Raw genomic sequence first — 6971 nt, 5'->3', positions numbered from 1 at the left:
GGTTGCACGGAGCAAGAGGGGTGGGGAGTTGAAGCAGAAATAGGAATTAGGACTGAAGAGCTTTCGGGGTATGGGTGGCTCGGTCCATTAAGCGTCTGACTCTGGATCTCAGCTTAAGTCATGATCTCATTGTTGGTGTGGTTGTGCCCTGCGCTGGGCTCTATGCTGACAGTGCAGAGTCAGCTTGGGATTTTCTTTCCCTCTCTCTGCCCCTCCCCTGCTCATATGCATTCTTTCAAAAAAAAAAAGACTGGAGAGCTTTCTAAGTCAAGCCGAAAAAAGAATTTAATTTTGATAGTGAGACTAGTTAGGAGACAATGCCTTAATCCAGTAAGAAATGACGAGGGTGTAGACTATAAGTGGCAATGGGGAGGAGGGAATAGACCTGAGAGACCGTAAGGGAAGTGGAAGGACTCTGAGGACTGATTCAGTGTAGATTCAGTGTAGATGGTAAAGGACAGGGGTGTCAACGGTGAAGTAACCCTTATATATTCCACACATACACTATGGTGGTATTTATTCAGCTGGGGAAGGCAGGGGGGAAGAGGGGACAGGCTCAGGAAGGAGAAGGAGGATGAGAGCAATTTAGAATATGTTGAGTTTGAAGTAATTATGGGGCATCCATGTAAATACTCCAACAGGGGGTTCGCTGAATGAGTCTGGGGCACGAGAGAGAGGCTTGGGCAAGGGAAATAGGTTTTTGAATACTCTTATAGTTTTTGAGGCTATGGAGTTGTGCCAATTTCTAACTTCCTCCCTCCCTCTCTCCTTACCTGCCTCCCTCCCTTCCTTTAATAATTTCAGAGAGAGAGAGAACGAGCACATGAATGAAGGAGGGGCAGAGAGAGAGGAAGAAAGAGAATCTTAAGCAGGCTCCATGCTCAGTGCAGAGCCCAATGCAGGGCCCCATCTTTCAACTGTGAGACCATGACCTGAGCCGAAATTAAGAGTTGGATGCTTAGCAGACAGAGCCACCCAGGCGCCCTGATGGGTTGTGCCAATTTCTATCTCTCAATCCAAATTCACTCTCTGTGCTCATGTTCAGATACTGGAGCTGGGACTTGGAAAATCACATTTCTGCCTTGCCAGTTGCCTCCTTCTTAATCTCTGCCAACAGAGGGAGCCTCAGAACTGGAGAAGGGAGGGGTACGAGCACCCTTGACCTCACTTCTTCACTCCAGCAACTGTTCATTTCAGGATCCAGTGTGTTGTTTGTCTAACACTTGCAGAACCTTCTTCTCCTTCTCCCCACTTAGAGACACTTCAACACACGGCTACACCCCCTCCCTGAGGTCTGGGTCCTACCCCACAGGAACTTTCTCTAAGTTCTGGTTTTAATAAACTCAGCCTTTTCCTTTGTTCCTTCAGCCCTAGAGGTGGAGTTGCTTCCTGCTGGTGCCATATCTCTGCCATATCTTAAGAGTTCTCTTTTCACCCTTTCAGTTACCTCATTAACAACTTTATGCCTAGTTAACAATTCTTTATATTAATTTCTCTTGGTTAAAAATAACTGGTGTGGTTCCGTTTCCTTACTGGACCCTGGATGGTGTAGGGTGAATATAGGTCCCCAAGGAAAGAATAAAGAGTCACGAAGAGGAGAGCCTTGGAAAGAATCTGAAACTACCTACATTTAAAGGGCTGTCAGCCCAAAGAGTGGACCAGAGAGGTGCTGGGGATAGACCCTTTTGGACAGAAGAGCCTGTGTCTGCTAAGGAAAAGACTCGGCCAAGAAAGAGAGAGACAATATTCAGCCCAGAGTGATAGTAACGGAGCAAGTTTCCTGAGAAAGAAGTTGTTCCTTGAAATGAAAGGAATGATGAACGTTTGAGTCAGGAGGTACTGAGAACACAGGATGTGGGAGGTGATGGGGTCTGAGGGAGGAAGAGGAGGTTTGCAAAAGCTTCTGAAGAGAATGGTAGAGAAGGTTGCCTTGTGGGGACAGAAGGCATCTTGTGGGACAGAGCTGAGGCCCAGGCAAGGGGGGCATGCAGGCAACTGGAATTTGAGGTGGCTCTAATCCACATGACTGGGTGTGTTCTTTGTTTGTTTTATACTATTAGGGCATAGCAGCCCTTTGTGAGGCATTGCAAAGTCAGACAATGGAATTAATCCAAGGAAGAAGTTTGCCAGGAGCTCAAGGGGGATGTGGATATCAGCAAGAGGGGGTTTAACATGGAGGACCTTGGGCCTAGGCTGGCAAGACAATGAAGTGGAACTCAGGCAGGGGTGATGTACAGAAACGCACAACTCTACGTGAGCGCACAATCTAAATAAAACATGGAGGCTCATCCTTAGGCCCAAGTCAATTTACAAATTACCCTTGTCAAATGGCTTGTAAATCTGTATATTTTAATTTCTTATTTATTTTAGGCAAGAAACTGTTTTCTGAGATGTGTGATAAAGAACGTAGAAAACTTTAGAAGGACTATTGTTTTAATGAGATGGGTCTGCTTTGAATGCCACTTTTTTTTTTTTTTTTTTTTTTTTTACTACTTTAACTTTTCTTAGGGTTGAGATCAAGTCTGATAAGCACTTTAACTTAGGCAAATAATGATGGCAATAAAATATTATGCCACTGCAAAATATACTAAGTGCCCAGGCTTCTGAATCTTTCCAGTTTTTTTTTTTTTTTTCTTGTAAATGCATTTGTATGGGGGTAGTTTTCCCCTAGGACATACCATAAGTTTAAAAACTTGTATTTACTACAGACCTATAAATTACTGTTTCCCCTTAATGTTGGCAAGTAGTGATTTATTTTAGTAAAATTGCAGACCTCACTAGGCATGCTTTACTGTGTATGTACTTCCCTAGGGCAAGTGAGTTTTTTTTAGCATATTGTTTGGGGGAAGGATAAAAGCTATTAAATTCCTAAGTTAATTTACACATGAATTCTTAGCTTACTCTGAGATGCCATTTATTTTGTATAAAATGGCTGTTATATTTGCATTATCCTTGAGACACTAAAATACACAACTATTAGCAATTCTCACATGTTTAGGATAGAGCTTTGGCGTTGCTAAATATTTTCAAATTTATCTTTTCACTTCTGCAATCCTGGTTATGAAATGGCGTTTATATAATAAATGATATCTGAGACTCACTTTTTCATTGGTGAGGTTTATTTTAACCCTCCTCTCATTACAGATTTGTCTAAGAAGGGCAAAGGAAATAAAATTAAGCTGAAATAGGTGTAGTTTTCTTTAATTCAATTATAGAGGCATTTGAAAATAAAAGGTATCCAGAAAATCTATGGGATGGTGAATATGGCATAACATGGTAAAATGCTAAATGACTTAAGAGGGAAAAAATCCAATGTCATGAGTTGCAGCCACTCCGTCACCTGAAGAGTCTGAGAATTGTTGCATCAGAGACTGTGAACACTGTAGGTAGACGCTCAACATGCCAGGCAGAAGTTATTTAGTGGGAAAAACACTTGAGTTAGACAAACGTAGGTTAAACTTCTAGGTTGGCCCCTTACTAGATTTTGACCTTGGTCAACTTGAACTTTGCTTAGTCACCGTTTCCTTGTCTGAAAATTTGAGATAGAGTAATTACCTCTCAAGGTCCTTGTGAGAAACCATTGTGATTACAGGTGTTGAGCGTTTGACCTCCTGTCATTATGGTCCCTTGACTTCCTCCAGCCTTGGGGTCTGACCTGCCAAATGAACATCTGGGGAGACATCAAGATTTCACTAGAACTTAAAAGGCAGATGTCATCAACAAGCCATCATCCCTTGACTGATTACTAACTTTAAACTGTGGAGCTGTTTATACTTTGAAGACCTGATGCAAAACGTGTGACAGAGAAAATAAGTTTATTCTGGAAATTGTCTCCACCAAAGACAGGGACAGTGGGGGGAACTACTGAATCCTATACCAATGCCTTGTCATAAAAGCCACCAAGCATCATTACCTAATTTGGAAACATGGCTGAAAGTGCAGATTCCAAAAAGCAGTTAGAATTACCAGCACACTTATCTGAAGCATACGGGAGCGATTCTTTTGTTTAAAAAAAAAAAAAAAAAAAAAAAAAAAGCTTGGTTTAAGGAATCCTTTGCTATTATATCCTATCCAAGGACTAGCAGTGTGATTATTTCATTTGACTGTTTATCAGAACTATCAAAAAAATCACCGTTGTACCATTGGTTCAGGAAGGGACTCCCTGGGACCTTCTCCATGGCAGCTGGTTGATTCCTCTGCTTCTCATCTGAGTCTTTGCGGTGCTTGACAGCTTGGGAAGGATTTTCCTGTTGGTAACTTCTTGAGGTATGCAGGACTGGTTTCATCCCACTCTTCTCGGCTCTGATTTCTTCTTTATGGCAATCTTCACTCTCCTGTGAAGCTCTGGGTCACCTTCCCCCTCACTTCTAACAGCAGTTCTTGGCAGGTAGCTCCAGAAACTCTAGAATGGACTTCTCTTCCCATGCTGTGGCCCCCATTCCACTAGTCTGTCAGACACCTTCACACTAGTCTCTCACAGATACCTCCAACTCCTCGGAGCCAAAGTGGAACTCATTGGCTTTCCTCTGAATTCATTCATCTTGGTTAATGACATTGCTGTCTACTCAGAGACACAGGCTCAAAAACATTGGCTTCTCTTTTGCCTCCAAAATGTAAGCAGTTGCTGTATTCTGTATAGTCTGCCTTTATAAAGCCTTTCTAATGAACTCATTTAAATTTCTTAATTTTTAATTTTTTATTTAAGTTTGTTGTTGTTTTTCTTTTTCTTTTTTGGAGAGAGAGACAGTGATAGCGTGAGTGGGGAGGAGCAGAGAGAGAGAGGGAGAGAGAGAATCCCAAGCTGGCTCCGTGCTGCCATCACAGAGCCCAATGCAGGGCTCGAACCCACAAAACCGTGAGATCATGACCTGAGCTGAAACTAAGAGTCAGATACTTAACCGACTGGGCCACCTAGGCGCCTTTCATTTAAATTTCTATACCTCCCGCCTCATCTCTGGTCCTCATTACCTTTCCTTAGGACTACGGCAACAGCCTTCTAACGAGTAGCCAGTTGTATCCCATCTTACATGTTCCTGCCCAAGGCCAAGTCCAATGATGGTGCTTGCCTGCTCCAAAATCTTTACAATTTCTTTTTGCTTAGGGATTTAAGTTCTAAGTTCTCATCCCACATCAAGGCTCACTGCATTATGGATCCAACCTACTTTCTGCTCCTTTGTCCCTACCTATATTCCAACCAAGGCACCCAAAGCCAACATTTTAATCAACACCTTTTTTAGACACTGTGATGGACATTTAAAACATATTATGCCATTTAATCCTTAACCCATATAATGGCATTATTTTGCCCATTTGCATAGGAAGAAACTGCGTCTTCAGAAATTTAGGTAAATTATCCCAAGTATTATGGTTAGTAGGGAGCACTGAGAAAATTTAAATCTAAACTCCACAAATACACCCTATACTGTATATGCCTCTATTCATGTAGTTTCCTTCATGTGAATTTCTGCAGTTATCTTCTACACATAACATTTGCATATCAAAATCTTATCCTCCAAGACAGGTGTCAAATGCCACCTCTTCCTTGAGGTCTCTCCTGATGTCCCAACTGGTGGAAGTTTGTCCATCATTTGAACAGTCACGCAGTAATATGTACCTGGCATTAGTGATTGGCAAGCTCATCATTGGTGGGCTTTGTGAGGGCAGTGGCCACGTATTAAGTCATATTTTACCCCCCTGCACTGGACACAAGTCTTGGCACATTCTATGTGCTCAGTGCTGAAATGCATTGTCCCACAGATAAACAGAAAAGATGCGACACAAGTGTTGGAAAAATAAAGGCAAAACGTCCCTACGTTATAGTCCCTGTGTCTTTTCTGGAAATCACAGTGTTCTACCTAGCAACTAAGCAATTGAATATGACACAAAGGAGGAATACATCTTATTGAAAGCTTCACTTTTGACATTAGACATCTGGTTTGTGTGGTTTGTACATCTGAATAACATACATGCCTTCTTAGATAATCAGTAGACATGGTTATTGACCAGCTGATTTGTCTTCAGTCAGCGTGGAGTAATTACCCAGTTCTTGTTTTGGTCAGAGATTTATGTAGCGACGTTGGCAACAAAATGGACTCTTTTCTATGCCCATGAGAGCAACATTAACAAATACCTTCCCCTATGTTCATTAGTTATGAAATCTAAAGGTGTCCTCCTTTAACACTGACAAGCAAATTGATATGATCCCATAGTTCCACTTCATGTGAAATATATGAAAACACATGTCCACACAAAAACTTTTGCATTATTCATAACAGTCAAAAAGTGGCAACAACCCAATGTTCATCAGCTTATGAGCGGGTAAACAAAAGTGGTATGTCCATGTAATTGAATATTCGGCAATAAACTTAGCAATAAAAAGGAATTAAACACTGACACATTCTACAACGTGGATGAACCATGAAAAAATGCTAAGAAGCCAGACACAAAAGACCATCTATCGTATAAGTCCATGCATATGAATAGGCAATAAATATCCAGAATAGGCAAATCTATAGACAGAGAAAGTAGTGGTTGCCTAGGGTTGGAGGGGAAGGAAGTGGGGAGAAATGAGAAGTAACTGCCAATGGGTATGAAGTTTCTCTTTGGAGTGATGAAAATGTTTTAAAATTCATTGTGGTACTGATTGCACAATTTCGCGAATATACTCAAAGCCATTGAATGGTACACTTCAATCATGTGAATTGTATGGTATGTGAATTGTATCTCAATAAAGCTGTTATTGGGGCATCTGGGTGGCTCAGTTGATTAAGCGTGCAACTCTTGATCTTGGCTCAGGTCATGATCTCATATTTCGTGGGTTTGCGCCCCATGTCAGGCTCTGTGCTGACAGTGGAATCTGCTTGGGATTCTCTCTCTCTCTCCCTCTCTCTTTCTCCCTCTCTCAAAATAAACATTGAAGGGGAAAAAAAGACTTTAGAAAGCTGTTATTTTAGGAAGCACTCAAAATGATA

Source organism: Panthera onca, chromosome B3 (genome assembly GCF_046562875.1).
Source record: "Panthera onca isolate mPanOnc1 chromosome B3, mPanOnc1 haplotype 2, whole genome shotgun sequence".
Taxonomy (NCBI): Eukaryota; Metazoa; Chordata; class Mammalia; order Carnivora; family Felidae; genus Panthera; species Panthera onca.
Note: the sequence above shows the minus strand (reverse complement) of the source record.